Genomic DNA, 17746 nt, shown 5'->3' with positions numbered 1-17746 from the left:
AATGGTGACTTGATACCTTGTGAATATACAGGTAACAGGTCTTCCCAGGATGTAAGAGCCCTATTGTAGTTGCTTTGGTATAGGCCATTTCCTGATCCTCACTCCAGTGTATCGCTTCATCTCTGGGGTAAACACCTGCTCCGCCCATGATTTTACAAGGGACTGCAGGGAGTTACCACTTCTGTGTATCCATCAATAAAGTTGCTATAATACTTAAATGTCTCTTCACATTGATGGGTCTAGGTATTTTCCAAAACACTCATTTCTGGATCTCAGGCATCTCCATTAGTCACTGAGAGATCTCAAACCCAAAGTGGAAGACCTGGAGTTCCCCGACATGGTCCATTTTTAAGATGGTCTTAAATCTAGTCTGGAATGAACCTTTCAAAAGGTTATTAAGACCCAAGCATGTATCTTCACCACTGCAGAGGCCAGAAGTAAACTGTTTCAACAAACTGTATCAGATGTTCCCCTCCTCCTGTCAGTATTCACTCCAGTATTCTCTCAATAGCCCAATAAAAATATTGTGGAATCCTTGAGGCACAAGGGTCCACCTATACCCATGCTGCCCTACCGCAAAAGTCAAACAATCCAGAGACTCTGGGTCCAAAGATATGGCCCAGAATCCATTAGTGATCTCCAGGATGGCAAATATCCAATGTTCTGGAATTAGGGCATTAAATAATCCTGGTGGGGTTAGCAACAATTGGGTGCTTCTTTGGTATTGCCTCATTCAAGGCTGTATAATCTACCAGTGTTGCTGAGTGACTATTGAGAAGGAACATGGGCCTCCTCCATGGTGTATATACTGAGAGTGAGAACAGTAGTTTGCAAATGCATGAGGTGGTGTTTAATGGAAAACGTGTAGCTGGAGTGTGAAATGAGAAAATAGTTATCAAAGAATTTATTTGTTTTGCAGTTACTATTACGGGAACAGGAAGCTTTTAATATCTACTGTGAAGATAGTAAATGGAGGCTGAGTGTGTTTGAAATGAAAGGAGTGGTACTGAAACTTTTCTTGTGATTTTTGGCAGTGAATTTGTTCCTCTGAGCATAAAAGGCATAAGAAATAAGAGCAAGAATAGACTATACAGCTCCTCAAGTCTGATCTCCATTTCAATAAGATTATGACTGATTTTTTTACATAATTTCTACTTTGTCACCCAATCATCAGATTCCTTGATTACCTCAATGACTCTGATCTAAGCATCTAATATACATCCACAGTCATGCAGGATACATAGTTCTAAAGATTCACAGCTCTCTGAGTGAAGAGATTTCTGCTGATTTCAGTCCTAAATACTTGACCCATATCATGACATGATGACCTCCAGTACCAACTCTTCAGCCAGGGAAAGCATTTACTCTATCAAACCCTTTAAGAATTGTCCACATTTCAGTAAAATCATTTCTCATTCATGGCAGGACAATGCACACTAAAAACTAAAATTCAAACAGGAGCTTGCGCTAACATATTACCATTATATATATCTCGAAACATGTATACATGTTCAAGTGGTGGTCCATGGTACAGTATATGAGAGACCATGACACAGTATATAACTGATCACCAATTCTATACAATAATGGAATCACAATACACTGTGAACAGGTAAGTTCATCTTGGCTTCTCAAATCTTCTGCCTGTTAGATGCCAGTAAGGAATACCAGTAAGCATAGATTTTGGTATAAGTTACAATTCATGAGATTTAAACCATCCTCGCTATGGAAAAACTGTCCAGGATGATTGCATTTCAAATGCTGAGCAGATTATCTAACCCACACAGAGACAAAGATATTAATCTTGATCTAAATGTTGATGGTCCAGATGATGAAGTTGAAGTTGTGTGCAAGGTTGATCTGCATCACGTTGATCAGAGTCAATGTGAATATTTGCAACTGGCAACTTTCAAATATGAGCAATTTCAACAAAAGTGCATTATCCAGGAATGGCCTGATAGGATGAAAGGGCTTTTGTCCGAAACGTCGATTTTCCTGCTCTATGCTGCCTGACCTGCTGTGCTTTTCCAGCACCACTCTACTCCAGACTTGGGTTTCCAGCATCTGCAGTCCTCGTTTTTACCTACCCTGATAGGATTAAAGTACCTGAAAACGTTTTTTCATTTTGGTCATGCAGTGATCACCTTGGTATATCATATTTTCAAAGACAAACAAGTTCTAATACCAGAAGTATTATACCAAAGTACCATATCCATGTCACACCAAGGACATACAGTATTGAATGCACAAGAAAGCTAGAAAGAAAATCTGTGTAATGGTGAGGAATGAATCAGGATTTTCAACACCTCATAGATGCATGTCTCTACATCGACACAATGTTCCATCCATTTCTTAGACTAAAGGAGTGACAGAACAATTCACAGTATACAGGGCAGACTACATCTTGGTGATAGATTACTTCTCTAAATTTCTCATTGTTAAACGACTTATAAACACAACAAGCATGACTGCAACTGATACGATGTGTGCTATTTTCAATTTATTTGGTGTTCTCAATCAGATAAATCCTGACAACTGACCACAGTTCACTGTTCAAGACATGTATGTAAGTTTGGAAGTGAGCCATATCAATCATCACCCCATTATCCATGCTCAAACCATCCAGCAAAACATATATTATGTACTATCAAATCAATGGTCATCAAATTTTGAGCAACAAATCATCTTTTCCCCATTACTTTGTTGCATTTTCATGCAAAACCATAGAGATGAATTACCATTCCCAGCATAAGTTATCCTTGAAAGGTGAAATATTTCCACAGAAGCTACTATCCTATCACCAAGTCACCCTTTATTTACACGTGGAGTCTTTGACACTGATCCAGCTTCCTCAGAGCCAGCTCTCAGAGTGAAAACAACCTCTGACACTGCTGTTTTCATCTGACAGCCAGGGCTCCCTGATCAGACCAGATTAATAGCCCTAATCAAGGAATCATATTCTATGAGGTCCACCTGGCTGACCTCATTACAATCACTACCTCCCTCTCCCACTGATTCCAAGGACAGAGATTGGTTCTTTATTCTTAACGGATGATAACTTTTTCACTTCCCTGAAAGCTATGGCTTGACTATGTGACTATTTCCAATGCTGACCCATTTTTTTAAGAGTTGATGCAAAAATGCCAGGTTATGTATGAACTTTCCATAATAGTTTGCCAGTCCAAGGAAAGACCTATTTTCTGGTAAAAAGGTGGGAGCTGGGGTACCTTTGATTGCACTCACTTTATCTTCCAATGGATGTAACCTGCCTTGTCAACTCTATAGACCAGGTAGGTCATTTGGGGTGCTTGGAACACACATTTTTTTCCCTTTTAAGGCATAAGGCCACTTGGGAGAAACATATAGGGACTATGTCCAAATTCTCTAAGAGCTCCTTATTGACCTTCCCAGTTATTAGCAATCATATAGATAAATAGTGACCTTGTGTAGAGATCTAGTAATTGTTTTTCCACTGTCTGCTGAAATATTACACAGGCTAACGAAAGCCCAAATGGCAGACTCATATATTGGTACAAACTCTTATGGGTATTAATTGTCGCATCCTTCTGGGAATCTTCATTTAGCCACAACTGTAAGTATGCATGGGTCATGTTCAATTTCATGAAAGACAACTCTCTTATCAGCTTTGCATATAAATCTCCGATGTGAGGGATTGGGTATTTATCCAGCTGCTAAAAGCGGTTTACCACTCGTTTAAAATCCCCACAAAAGGGAGTAGACCTGTTGGGTTTCACAAACAATATAACTGGTGCTGCCCATTCTGCAAACTGGACTGGTTTGATGATCTCTTCATTTTTCAGCCTTCCGGTTTCTGTGTTTACTTTTGCCTGGCAAAATGGCACTAGGCAGGCCTTGCAGAAGCATGGAATTGCTCCTTGCTCAACATGTAAAGTGGCCTTAGCACCATTCAGTCTCTTGACCGTCCTGAAAAATCTCCAGATATTTAATTAGAGCAGCAATTACCTAATCAAAAAAACGTTGAGCCAATCTAGGTTGTTCTCAAGCAATTACGCCCCATCAAGCATGGGCCCGAGCCTTTTACTACAATCAGTGGTTACTGAATCAGCTGCTTCTCATAAGAGACCAGAACTGGAGGTATACTCTTAATCTGTAAAGATCCCCCAGTATAAGTTCTCAGTCTAGCTGAGGTTTTGCGCAAACCTAAGGGTTGGAGTCCAGAGTGAAGTTTGTTAAAGATTGGTTTTGCAATCACTGAAACGGCCACGCAGTATCAACTTCCATTCGAACTAGATGACCATTTAGCCACACTTTTATTTTGATTAGTTCTGAATTGGATGTTGCTGAGCAATTTGTCTGTTCCAAACTAGACGTAGGTAGAACTTTCCAGGATATGCATTCTCCTGGATATCAGCCTATGAGTTCTCTTACACAATTTTGACTCTTTTGATGTCTGAAATCTGCATACCAGCAGCAACTACAATAGCTTGCCATCCGGAACCTGAAGAAAGGTTTTATGATTTGGCCGAGGCTTGGCTTTGTTTCGGGGTTTTGCTGTGGTCTGACCTAGAGTCCCTGTGACCAGGATATGTCCTGAGTGAGGCAATGCAATTGCCTTCATTCATGTTTCCCAAGTTCAGTCGGGCTGGCGAGGATGTCCACATCCATCAGAATACCCTGTAACCCATATGCTGGATTTTCTGATGTTAAAGCCAACTCTAGTGCCTGTTTGAAGTCCAGTTGGGCTTCAGCGAGTAGCCACTTTGCACAGTGACATCATTAGTCCCACTCTTGTTGCCACTGAAATAATTCGACAGAGGCCAGTATCCCATTACCAAGTTCCCCTTTTATTTTCACATGGAGGGTCCTTGACACTGATCCAGCTTCCTCAGGGCCAGCTCTCAGAGTGAACAGAACCTCTGACACTCCTGTACTTATCTGTCAGCCAGGGATCCCAATTGGATCAGATCAACAGCCCCAATCAGGGAATTCATATACTATGAGGTCCACCTGGCTGACCTTATTACATTCACTAACAGTAACATTCAAACAGCCTCTGTAACAATTGGTGATACACTGAAGACTTTGGTTATCCATAACTTCCTGGGATATTTTGGACATGAATTGAGCCCTGGCCCTACTGGATCTTCAAGGGCAAAGCATACTGAATGAAGAATTTGATCAATTCCCTCACCATTGTTTTTGGAGGATACAGACCTCAGGAACAGACTTTGAAAACAGTAGCCACATCTCAGCGTAAAGGACATACTGGTGGAGGTGCCAACTTGCAGACACCTCCTCCTACGGCCCCCTTGAACACAATTTCACCTCCCATCACCAAACCATCATTTCCCAGACCATCCACAACCTCATCACCTCTGGGAAACTCACATCCACAGCCCCCAACCTCATTTTCTGTGAACCTTGCCCTGCCCGATTCTACCTCCTACCAAGGATTCACAAACCTGATTGCCCTTGTCAACCCAATGTCTCAGCCCACGCATGTCCCACTGAACCCATTTCTTCCTACCTCGACATTGTCCTGTCCCCCTTGGTCCTGGAACTCCACATTTATGTTCATGACTCCACCCATGCCCTTCACCTCATCCAAGATTTTCGTGTCCCTGAACTTCCAACACCTCATCTTCACCATGGACATCCAGTCCCTGTACACATCAATCTGCCACAACGAAGGTCCTCAAGCCCTCCATTTCTTCCTCTCATGCCATCTTACCTAGTTCCCTTCTACCGACATCCTCACTGCCCGGCTAAACTGATCCTCACCCTCAACAACTTCTCCTTCCATCCTCCCACTTCTTCCAAACCAAAGGGGTAGTTCACAAGCGATCACAGTCTGATCTGATGGAAATTTCTTTGAAAACTTTGGATGTTAAATCCTATTAGTCCCACACAGAATTTTTGTCAGCCAACCAGTGAATTCATACCTATAATGATTTTGTCTCAGTTGCAGTTAACTTTAAAAAATACACACACACTTGGAATCATTTTATTGTAACAGATACCACCACAGAATTTCCAGCTTCTGGCCTGTTCTTGTCATCGTAGTATTTATATGGCTCAAATGGTTCTGTTTCTAATCAATGCTAACCCCTAGGATGATGAAAGTGACAGTAATGTCAAATTGTATTCCATCCACCATTTCATTTTCCATCAGAGAATGAAGCATTCCAAGCAATGACAATGTTGACTAAAATATAGCATTACCACCTCTCAACATTCAGTAGAATTTATCGTTGTTGAATCTCCCACCATCAATATCCTGGAGAGGTTTTCATTGACCAGAAGGTCAACTTCAGCAGTTACATGAACACTGTGGCTGTATGAGCAAGCCAAAGGCTGAGTAATCTGCAGCAAGTGACTCATCTCTTGAAATCCCCAAATTCTGTTTTCCACCGACAAGGCATAAGAAGAAGTCTATTGGAATCTCACCATTTCCTCAATGAGAGCAGCTTCAGCAACACTTAAAACATTTAACACTACTCAGGACAAAGCAACCTGTTGGATCAGCAACCCATTTGTTATCTTAAACATTCACTTCTAGCATAAAGTGGCTCTTTGTAAAAGTTACATTCAACTGCACAGAAACCTAATACAATAAAATTGTGATACTACAAATCACACTGGGTCCACTCACAAATTCAGGTTAAGCGGAGCTTTCAGATAGCTGGGAAGCCTGTAAGTAACATGATTTTGCCTACAAACATGCATTATGTCATTGGTTGGGTGCCTAGTTTGCAATGCAGCATGACACCAAAAGCATTAGGCCAATTTCCACACTAGCTGAGGTTACCATGAAGGATTATCTTTCTCAACCTCTCCTCTCACATAAGGCATGGTGACCCTCAGGTTAAACCACCACCGATCATGTATCTCTCTAAAATGAGCAGCCATATGGCAACTTTATCTTGTACTAATTTCAATAAAAGTGAAAGCACAGTAAAAATGTGAAAAAAGTCTTTATTTTTCAAGTTTAATACAACGACCTGAGACTTAAGATTAGAGTGGTGCTGGAAAAGGTCAAACAGCATCCGAGGAGCAGGAAAATCGACGTCATCAGGAATTTGCCCGAAACATTGATTTTCCTGCTCCTCGGATGCTGCCTGGCCTGCTGTACTTTTCCAGCACCATTCTAATCTTAACTGATCTCCAGCATCTGCAGTACTCATTTTCTCCTAATGGCCTGATACTGTTCAGTAAAAAGCTTTGAAACATGTTGGGAGTTAGCTATGGGACAACTCACTAGCCTTTTTCTGCTGAGCATGCTGTCTTCAGATGAGTGTGATACAGTCTGCTATGTCATTAATGCAATCAAACATCTTTTCCATGTTTATCATTTCAATAACCCTTGCTAATTCAGCTAGAGAAACAAGCAGGAGGACATTCGTCAGATTCTTCAGATCAGCAGCCTGCTATAGGTTGAAGAACATACTGCATCTGTGGTTGCCTTGGCTGTCAGTTCTGTTGTGGAGCCATACCTTGTAATGCACATTAGTGTAGGTTTCCATGGTGGTCTCCAGTAGAATTTCCATGCCAGTCTCCCACAAAAAAGCCTTGTCACCCAGTCCTCCTTGCTGTAACCATTTTATGCAGTTGGAGCCCATTTGAACTTAGTGTGGCAGATGCAATTGGCGCTTAGTGCATTCTTGTTGCTTTGATCATCATGAACATGCCCTTTAGAACAGATTGAGGTGACCATGAAGGTCCTGCCTTCTCAACCTCATCTCTCGTCTTGAGGTGTGATGACCCTCAGGTTAAACTCACCAGCAGTCATCTCTCTCTAATGAGAAAGCAGCCCTATAATCCTCTGGGTTATGGCTACATTATACACAAGTCTAGAACTTCAATTTTTGACAAACATCCTTACATTGGATTTCCTGTTCTGTTCATGGAAAAGCTGACAACATCAACATAACTGGAGAATTGGGTTATCCAATTTTGACTCATGTGTTTTCACTGCACAGAGGATGTTGGAAACTGGAAATCAAAACAGAAAATGCTCTATATCCTCGGCCAGAATTTGCACTTCAAATCAATTAACTTTTGTCAGAACCATCTATTATCCTGAAGCTTTCAAAAGTGGGACCCCAACTCCTTAGAAAGTCAAGGACAGCAAATGCATGGGAACACCACCCCTTACAAGTTTTCCTCTGAACCTAATGTTTCATCCTAATTTGGAAATATATCTTCCTTCCTTCAGTGGAACAGAGTTCTGAAACTCCCTCGCTAACAGAAAGGCAGCACCAATAGCTACAGTTCAAGGGGATGACTCACCGCAACTTCTCAAGAAAGATTATGGGAATAGTTTCTGGCCTAGAGAGTGTCACCCATGTGCCATGATCAGATTACAAAAAAAATTGATGAATCGGCTTATTTTGTTGTGTGCAAGTGTCTGCGTTTGCTGCTGGAAAAAGGTGACCGTACTTCAAGAGTAACTAGTTGGGCTTTTTAAATTCCTTTAATAAATTATTTCTTCATTGAGAGGCTTTGTAGAAAGCCAGGAAACCGGCATATTCAAAATTCATTAAGTCATGAAGTCTGGAATTTAATGCATGGAAGTATCTAAGACACCAGGTGGCAGCAAATACAGACAATTTTTAAACTGAAAGTCGATTCACGAAACAAAGAACCACAGGTTTTTTAAAAAATGCTTTCGTCGTGTTTTCAACGAGGTTAAATCACCAACATTTCACAAATTAAATCCAGAATCAAAGAAAGGGAAGGCAAGAGATGTGTCCAATAGGTCATGCTGTCCAGAATCTAATGAATTCTGTGTACAGATATATCCCTAATGAAGCCCCAATACTGAAGCGCTTTCATTGTCAACTATTTTATCTGTAAGTGTAAACAGACACAAGGACGGTCACCACTGTGCTAAAGGAAATGTTTAGCCGGTTTATTTTTGTGCATGGGTGTGGAATCAGACATCATGTGTGTTCCAGTTATGAGTGTGTTTTGGCGAATCCCTTACTCCTTGAGCGAAGCCCATATTTCTGCACTGAAATATGACTGTTGTGCACCCATAAAGGGGAAAAGATTGACGCAGTTTTTAACTTCTCCTTCCATGAAGAAGCTGATGTTTTTCAGACACACACACACAAAGAGGGGCATCTGGTTTGACAGAATAAATATTAATTATGCAGCCTCCTCCCCTGCGCAAAACACGCACACACAATGCACAAAGAGTGGGATCAGTGCACAGCCAGCACATCTCCATGGAAACATTGACCTCATGTTGTGACATGAAATCCAGGCTCATTGCTATGGAAACTATCCGTGACATCAAACCTGCTGCCCGTTCCCATGGCAGCCCACCTACTGATTTCGCAGCTTTTTTTTAAGAAAAAGGACTCCTTTCTGCGCCAGTCAACATCTTCCAGCGGAGCGGGCTGCTGCTGGTGAAGGGCGAATGGTTGAAGTGAAATCTGCTCAACAAGGGGCCCCGCCAGCTCCTGTTGCACCCACACTGCTGACCTCTTTTAGATACATCAGGGATACTTTTCTTTATTATTATAATAGACACATATAGAAACCCCCTGGCTGCTTCGGAGACATCCCCGAACCAAAAAAAAGAGCAACTGGGACTCTCCTTTCTCAAGTCCTCACACTTTTAACAAAGCGAAGGGGCGTGATACCGACTGTAAAGTGTCAGTTTGAGAGCGAGTATTAGCCCTTCCCTGAGCAGCGCTCAACTGCCTCTCGTGAACAAATTAATTATGAGGACCGCAGATGCTGGAAAAGCACAGCAGGGCAGGGCTTCTGCCCGAGACGTCGATACTCCTGCTCCTCGGCTGCTGCCTGACCTGCTGTGCTTTTCCAGCAACACACTCTCAACAAATTAATTATTGCCAGACACCGAGATGGATTGCTTGACTGTGGAATTGGTGGATAAATCTCGACTTGGGAGAAGTGCAGCTCTCTTTCCCAATACTTGCGGGGGGGGGGGGTGCTTTCTGTGCGGTTATGGTCCGCGAGAGATTCCTCTCCCCGAGATTTGCGTGGCTAAAGTTCACTGGGTTTCCTAGATGTTAAAAGTTTCCACTTAGCGTGTGTTTGCATTTTTTTTTCGTTGTTGTTGATGAGAGGGTTGTACAGTAGTTTGGCAGATAGATCAGACTGGGTGAGGTGGACAGTGGCGGGTGAAGAATGAGTTATTGCCCGTGCTGTTTCTCGCGGTTCTGGACTAAATGCGTCTGTAATTGGTAGTGACAACAGAATGGATGGAGTGGAAAATACTGCAACTGATTTAACCAACCAGGAGGCGCGTTTTAACCAATTTTATCTGAGTTATAAATCGCTTTAAAACAGCTCTTTCCAGGCAAGATAACTGCGTTCTTATTTTCATAAAAAACTCTTGATAAAATCTCACTTTACTCAGGGTGCTCTGTAGCCTTCGATACCTCACCCTGTTATTGCCAAAATACCGACTATCAGCCAAAACTATCTAATTTCATTACAATGATTAAAGGTAAAGCTGTAGGTTTCGACGTGCAGTATAGCCTAAAATGGCTTCTGCTGGTGCTTTCCATAATGCGGATTATCTTCATGGGTGGTTTCTCTGTTTGCAGCAGCTGCGCTGCAGGCGATTAGAGGGGGACGGGGTGGGTCGGCTTTTTGTTCACGTCTAAAACAAGGAGAACCTCTTGAACAATGTCACCAGCTGCAGATGTTGTGATTGTTGTAGTTAGCAATAAATTGTGGAAGTTAACATCGAGAGAGAGGGAAAAAAAGCCCTGCTTTCTCACATTAAAGCTTCTTTTATCCGCAATCTTGTTATTTCTAACCATGAAAAGTTCCAAGTGTAAGGTCTGATGATTTTTTAAGCGACTAATGATTAACCCGATAATCCTTCTCTTTCCCTTCTGCTCCCCTTCCTAGTGGTATAACCCAAGCTGCTTTGAAGAGCTGGTTATGCAAATATTTTGGAGAAGCCTTTCTCCGTGCTAAAAGCAGCCAGACGCCAACGGTTATTGGCTATTTATTTCCTGCCTGTGTGAGTTGGCAGTTTGATAGAACATTCTAGAAGGTCTCGGCATAAGATTGCATTTTTGTCATACACTGATGCAACCTTTTGTTTGTAAAGACAAATCTGCAGAGATCAGAATTATGATTAAAAAAGTTTATCCGGGTCTCCAAAAAAAACCCCAGAATTAATCGCGAATGTTTTTAGATAATTGCTGTTAATAATGAAAATCTAGGTAAATTGCAGAGTAAATCATATGCTTGTTAACTGTTTCTCCTGGCTTATGTTTACCAAGCAATTTACTATTGTTAGATCCGCAGCAAATTATTAAATGAGACACTTTCATGTTTCCAAAGCTAGACATTTCTTAGCATGTTATAGTTGAAATATAATGCCAGAGTTTCATACATTACGTTGTTTTTATAATGATAGATTTTAAAAGCGTTTATAAAGTTGTAAGGTTAAAACGATTTCCACTTATATAAACTGCAGCAGCATACTCTAATAAACTTAATCTCTTTAGCAATCGCATGCACTGTGATCAATAATGTAAAACATTCCGGTTGTTACACCCTGATGTCTCTTGTGTATCTGTACATATTGCAGCCAGACAGTAAACACCATTATAGAAAACCACAGCAGTAATTTAACCTTCCTTAACGTCAAGCAAAGCAAGACAATCACCAATGCTGCAAGGGAGGAAGGCGGCCACTTGAATACCCGAAGTCAAACGAGTATTAACCCTGAATATGACGTATGCCCGTTACAGACTCCTATTGTTCTCCTTCTAAATGTTAAAGTTACGCTGAAATAATATGGCTGAATGCACAATCAGGAATTGTAACGCCGTAATAAGTGCCTTTTCATTTTGTCTTCAATGCCAAGTTAGCACCACACGATTTCAGGTTACCATTTGTGAAATAACCTGATAGCTGGGAGTAAAATAGTATGCATAAAAATTGTGAGATGTATTCTGCGCCCCACTCCCCTTTCTTTTGGGAATTGTCATCTGATGAACATAGTTGTATCTATACAGTATATTGTTCACCAGGTTAACCTTTTCAGAATTGCTTCTTTGTGTCAGCAGCTTGAAAATTTTTCTCCCCTCTAATATAACTTGTTTTTTCCAATTTGTTGATACATGGTGTGACCAAGATTTTGGTCTCATTATTTGCTTTTGTCTCAGATGAACCAGTGCTTTGGAAAATTTGATGCCTCAGTGTGTTTGAGTTGAGGACTCACAAGGGACTACTATTGCTTAGTAACTCTGCCATTTTCTGACAATTTCCAGCTGATATTTAGCAGCAACTACTTACAAAGGATGAAGGCAAGAGAACATCATTGACCAATGATTCTGAGTCACTAAATTTAGGATCTGTAGTCTAGATATTACCTTTTGTAACATTTATATAAGGGTTGACATGTTCCTTTGTGTGTCATTTAAAGTGAGTAGGCTGTATAATCTTGCTAATTTCTGGTTTTAAATGACTGACTTCCCTGATAACAGAATTGGTTTTTAGAATGGTCTTAGTGAAACTGGAGAGCTAATAAAGAAAAATAAGAAACTAGCACATGAATTGAAGATTTTTAAAAGAAAAGTAATGCTATAAGTCTGACCAAAAATTATTGTCCATCCTTACATGTCCTTGAGAAGATAGTGGTGAGCTGTCTTCTTGAACCACTGCAATCCATGTGTTGTAGGTTGACCTGCAATGATAGAATTTCAGGATTATGATGCAGCAGCACTGAAGGAACAGCAACATATATCCAAGTCAGGACTGTGAGAGACTTAGAGCGAATTTGAAGGTGGTGGCATTTCCATGTATCTGCTGTTTTTGATTTTTGAAATGGAAGTGGATATAAGCTTGGGAAGGGCTGTCTAAGAAGCTTTAGTGAATTTCTGCAAGGCATCTTGTAGATGGTATACTAATGCTTTTTTAATTTCAAAAATATATTTTATTCATAAAAACAGATATCTTTACATACTCACATAAACACGAACACAGTTTGGTTCTGTACAGTAGCATATGAAGAAACAAAACATGCACTGGAGTCTTACTCTATCCTGTAAACAAACCCAAGGCACTTGTTACTTGTACGTGACTATATTTACATACATTTGCGACACCTCCTCATAGCAAACATTATGTATAGAAATACTCCCCTTAGTCTAATTTATGTATATGCCCTGATAGTAAAGAGTGAGCAGCTGGCTGTCCTGCAGTAGCTCCCATTGCTGTTGGCTAATCCAGGCTAGTCATTCAGACCAGAGACTTTAAATTCATTATCAATGTGAATGGATGATCTGGAGGGGCTAGTCTTGAGATACTAAATCTGTGAAATTCTGTTTTAGCATGATGATAGTGCCACTCAACACATTGGAAGGTATTCTTAATGTGACAATGGGACTTTATCTCTGCAAGAACAATGCAGTGATCACTCTTTACCAATATGGTCATGGAAAAATGCATCTGCAGCAGGCAGATTTGGAATGATGAGGTCGAGCTTAGTTTTTCTTCTTATTAGTTTCCTCACCACCTGCCACAGACTAGGTCGAGAAGCAATATCCTTTAGAACTAGAACAGGGCGGTCAGTCGTGTTACTATTGAACCACGTTTGGTGGTGTATTTTGAAGTCCCTAAACAGAGTACCCTTGCTACTCTCAATGCTTCTTCGACATAATTGGGGCATTGTGTGTAAGGTATGATTCTGCAAATGTGACTGTGTCAGGTTGTTGCTTGACTAGGCTGTGAAACAGCTCTCTCAATTTTGACACTAGTCCTCAGATGTTAGGAGGATTTTACGTGGTTGACAGGTCTGTTCTGTTTGCTCGAATCAAAAAGTGTGGTGCTGGAAAAGCACAGCAGTTTGGGCAGCATCCAAGGAGTGGGAGAATTGACATTTTGGGCATAAGTCCTTCATCAGGAAGTTGGGGGGGAAGAAGTGGAGGGCGAGAGGAGGAGGAGGAGGAGGATTAAGGGGGCTGAAAAATAAATAGGAGGTGGGGTGAGGGGAGGGTAGCTGGGAAGGTGATAGGTAGATGCAGGTGGGGGGATGGTGGTGATAGGTTGGAGGGGACAGTTCGAGAGGGCAGTGGGGAGCTGGAGGATTGGATCTAGGATGAGATGGGGGGAGGGGAGATTAGGAAAGCAGTAAAGTTGATATTGCTGTTGTTTCTGGTGACTTACTCAATGTCAGGTGGTCTATATGGTTTGATTCCTTTTTGGAGACTTTGTTGCAGTTGACACAACTGAGTGGCATGCTAAGCCACTTCAGAGGGTCTGGAGTCAGATGTAGGTTAGACCAGGTCAGTATGGCAATTTCCTTCCCCAAAGAACAATAGTGAATGACATAGGTTTATTTTTACAATAATCGACAATGGTGTCACGGTCAACAATAGATCTTTAATTCCAGATTTTTATTGAATCCAGATTCCACCAACTACCATTGTGGGATTTGAGCCTGTTTCCTCAGAACATTATCTCAGTCTCTCAGATTACTAGTACAGTGCCAATATTACTCCCCCTCCCCTCTTTTCAATCAGTTTTTGCTGTAGAGAATATATGTAACCGCAGAAGCAACAATAAACCAGGAATGGAAAGGAAGGAGGAAATACAGAAAATTACAATCACCAGAGAAATGGAACTGAGTAAATTACAGGATGACAAATGCCTAAGTCCTGATGGATTTCATTCTCGGGCCTTAAAAGAATTGGCTAGTAAGATAGTTGATTTTAATTGGTTTTAATTTTCCTAAAATTCCTTTGTTTGGGAACATTCCATTAGATTGTAAGGTAATAAAAGTTAATCCTTATTCAAAGACGTAAGGAAACAGAAAGCAGGAAATCCTCGGCCAGTTAGCTGACCATCTTTCCTATGGACATTGTTAGAAACTATTAGTAAAGAAGCTTAGCTGGACACTTGAGATAAGTTCCAGGTAAGCAGGCAGCATCAATATGGTTTTGTGAAATTTAAAAACCGTACCTTTTTACTTTTCTGTATTTTTGATTGTGAATTGAAATGGGAAAAGAACTGTTTAAAAAAAAATAAGGATTGATGAAGAATTGATGACTTTTTAAAATCTAGAAACCTAATACTCATTGTGAGTACTATCAACATAGCTGCTTGGTCAAGCAGTAACGAAAGCCTAATTTGCTGACAATCTGAAGCCAAGGGTTGTGTACTAGTGGAACTTACATGACTGATTAGACTGAGAACTAGTGACCAGTTATCAATAACAAGGCCTCCTGCCTACCACAAGTATGTGTTTGGCTCCCAGATAGCTGAACAGCTTGAGGAGTGACTGTTTGGGAGAAGAAATCAAATTTCCACAGTAGCAGGAGCTGTCTTTGTCTTTGTTCTCTGTGATAAAATGCATCTCAACCCTGAAGATAGCCAGTTTATTTGCCCTTTCAGTTGCTGTAAGCTGTGACTTTTAATTGTTAAGTCACTGACCTGAACAAATATGATCCAGTCACTCTGTACCTCCTGCAAACAAGTGAAAAGATGTTGATGGAAGACTAAGAAGCTATGTTCAGATTGGTGAAAGGATCATCTCAGTAATCTCTGTCTACAGGGACCACTGACCTGCTTTCTTAGTCTTTCTCTCTGGCCTTAACACTTTTTACCCCTGTCTCTGTGTGTAGAGGTAAAATTTATAATGTGATTAGAGTCTTAACCAGTAGTGTTGATGATTGGCAATTGTTTACCTGTAGCTGCAGACTATTTCCCTGTTATTCTTTTTAAGTACAAAAATGTGGTCTAATTTTTCTGTCCACTTGGATCTGAAAGTCAGGTAATAGAATACAAAAGTTGGAACGTTATGCTTCAGTTATACAACACTTTTGATAAGACCACATCTGGAGTACTGTACATAGTATTGGTCACCTTGTTTAAGAAAGGATGGAAATGTGTTGGAGGCAGTTCAGAACACATTTACGAGGTGAACATGTAATGGGAGGCGCGAAGACAGTTCTTAAGCATGGTCACTGGCTTTGAAACATTATCTCTGCTTTCTTTCCACAGATGCTGCCAAACCTGCTGAGTTTCTCCAGTAGTCTTTGATTTTATTTCAGAATTCCAGCATCCACAGTTCTTTGTTTTATTTTTATGTAATAGGAGTGCTGTCTGATGTGCGAATGTTGGTTAGGATAGGCTTGTATGCATTGACATTGATAAAAATAAGGGTTGATTTTATTGAAACATCTTGACAGGGTAGACGTGGAGAAGATGTTTTCTTTTATGGGAGATTCTAGAACTAGGGCTTGATGTTTAAAAGTCAGAGTAGCCTTTTAAAACAGATTTGAGGTGATTTTTTTTTTCTGAGGTTCTTGAGCCTTTTGTGATTGTTCCTGAAAGGGTGTTGAAGCAGCTGAACATCTTGAAGGCAGACGTAGATAGCTTCTTGGGTAAAGAGTGAAATGTTATTAAGGTGTGAGGAATTGCAGGTTTGATGTTATGATTAGATCAGCCATGATCTTATTAAATGACAGTACAGGCACAAGAGGCTGAATAGCATGTTACCAGCATTGTTTCCAGGATATGGCTTTCATGCAAGAAGAATTTAATGATCTGATCAGGAGTGTTAAGCTTCCCATTCACAACTCTCATATCCTGTAGCTTATGGTAGGCACATTGTACAGCAAGAAAGGAATTTCCGTGTTAATCTCTCTTGATAGTTCTTATATTTGTTTCATCCTTCCTGATGAGAACCATTAACTAACCATTTTAACCTGTGAAAGAAAGACCCCAAGGATAGCAATTGGATGATGAAACCTGGGTGGTTTGGTTGTAAGAGATTAATTAATAGGACCCAGACTGTTTTACTAGGAAAAAAGATGCAAGATATATACACTTGGAGGTAATACAGCAGCTCAGTGCTAACAATGGGTGTACAGTGAATCTTCAAAAGTCACAGAAAAGTGTTCAGAATGTTTGGTTGGGAACAGTTCTGCTTTTAATTGTCCATTAGTTTCCAAGATAGAGGGTTAGAATAGGATAGCTAATTTCTACCTGGATACAAGTGCAATATGATCCATGCTACCATGGAGATGGACTTTGAGAGAGGTTGAGCCTAAGATAACCCTAAAAAGTCTCAGGCAAGGTCAGTCTGCCAGGATCTGAGAGGCAGAGCCAACACATGCTGTGGTTCACCTTGAAGGAATGTAAACGGTAGCTTGCGCTCAGATTAACAAGAGAGAATGAATGAGGGCATAAAGTCAAGGTTGGAAGATTCACCTTCCTCACACTAGAAGATGGAATAATCAACCCATAAGATGGAATAAATCTCAAGGTGAAAACAGTTCTTAGATTAAAATTTCCCAGACTGATGAGGGAAAACAACAGAAGTTAAAACCTTTTGAGAGTTAATCTGCCTGTGCAGGTTTACAACAAATTTGTCTCCAATACAGTCTTAGCAAATGAATTCCAGACTCTAATAAATTCATCGTGTAAAATGGTGTTTCCTCATTTTACCTTCAGTTCCTTTGCTATTCAACAGAAATCATTTGACCCTTCCACCAATGGGAATGATTCCTTCTGCAATTGAGACCCCCTATGATTGTGAATGCCTCTATCAAATGTCCTGTTAAGTTCTTATTAAGAACAGCACCAAAATCTCCAATCGGTCCAAATAACTGAGCTCCCTCATTCCTGAAACCATTCTTGTAAATCTTTTCTGCAACTTTTCATGACTTCCATTTCTTCCTAATATGCATTGCCCAGAATTGGATACAAAACTACATGTGAAAAAAACCAATGCTTTATGACATCCTTGCTTTAGTTGTCT

At 40.6% G+C, this 17746-nt stretch overlaps 1 long non-coding RNA gene across 2 annotated transcripts in view; it reads right to left on the bottom strand.

Moving 5' to 3' along the window:
* Positions 1 to 17746, bottom strand: part of LOC132821881 (uncharacterized) — a 44472-nt gene that overhangs the window by 22217 nt on the left and 4509 nt on the right. For both annotated transcript variants that reach the window (XR_009645364.1, XR_009645365.1), the window contains exon 2: positions 12601 to 12667. This is a non-coding gene — a long non-coding RNA (uncharacterized LOC132821881). The remainder of the gene's footprint in view (positions 1 to 12600; positions 12668 to 17746) is intronic.

This window comes from Hemiscyllium ocellatum, chromosome 13, assembly GCF_020745735.1.
Source record: "Hemiscyllium ocellatum isolate sHemOce1 chromosome 13, sHemOce1.pat.X.cur, whole genome shotgun sequence".
Taxonomy (NCBI): Eukaryota; Metazoa; Chordata; class Chondrichthyes; order Orectolobiformes; family Hemiscylliidae; genus Hemiscyllium; species Hemiscyllium ocellatum.
The sequence above is the reverse complement of the archived record's forward strand: the minus strand, read 5'-3'. Positions and strand labels throughout refer to the sequence as shown.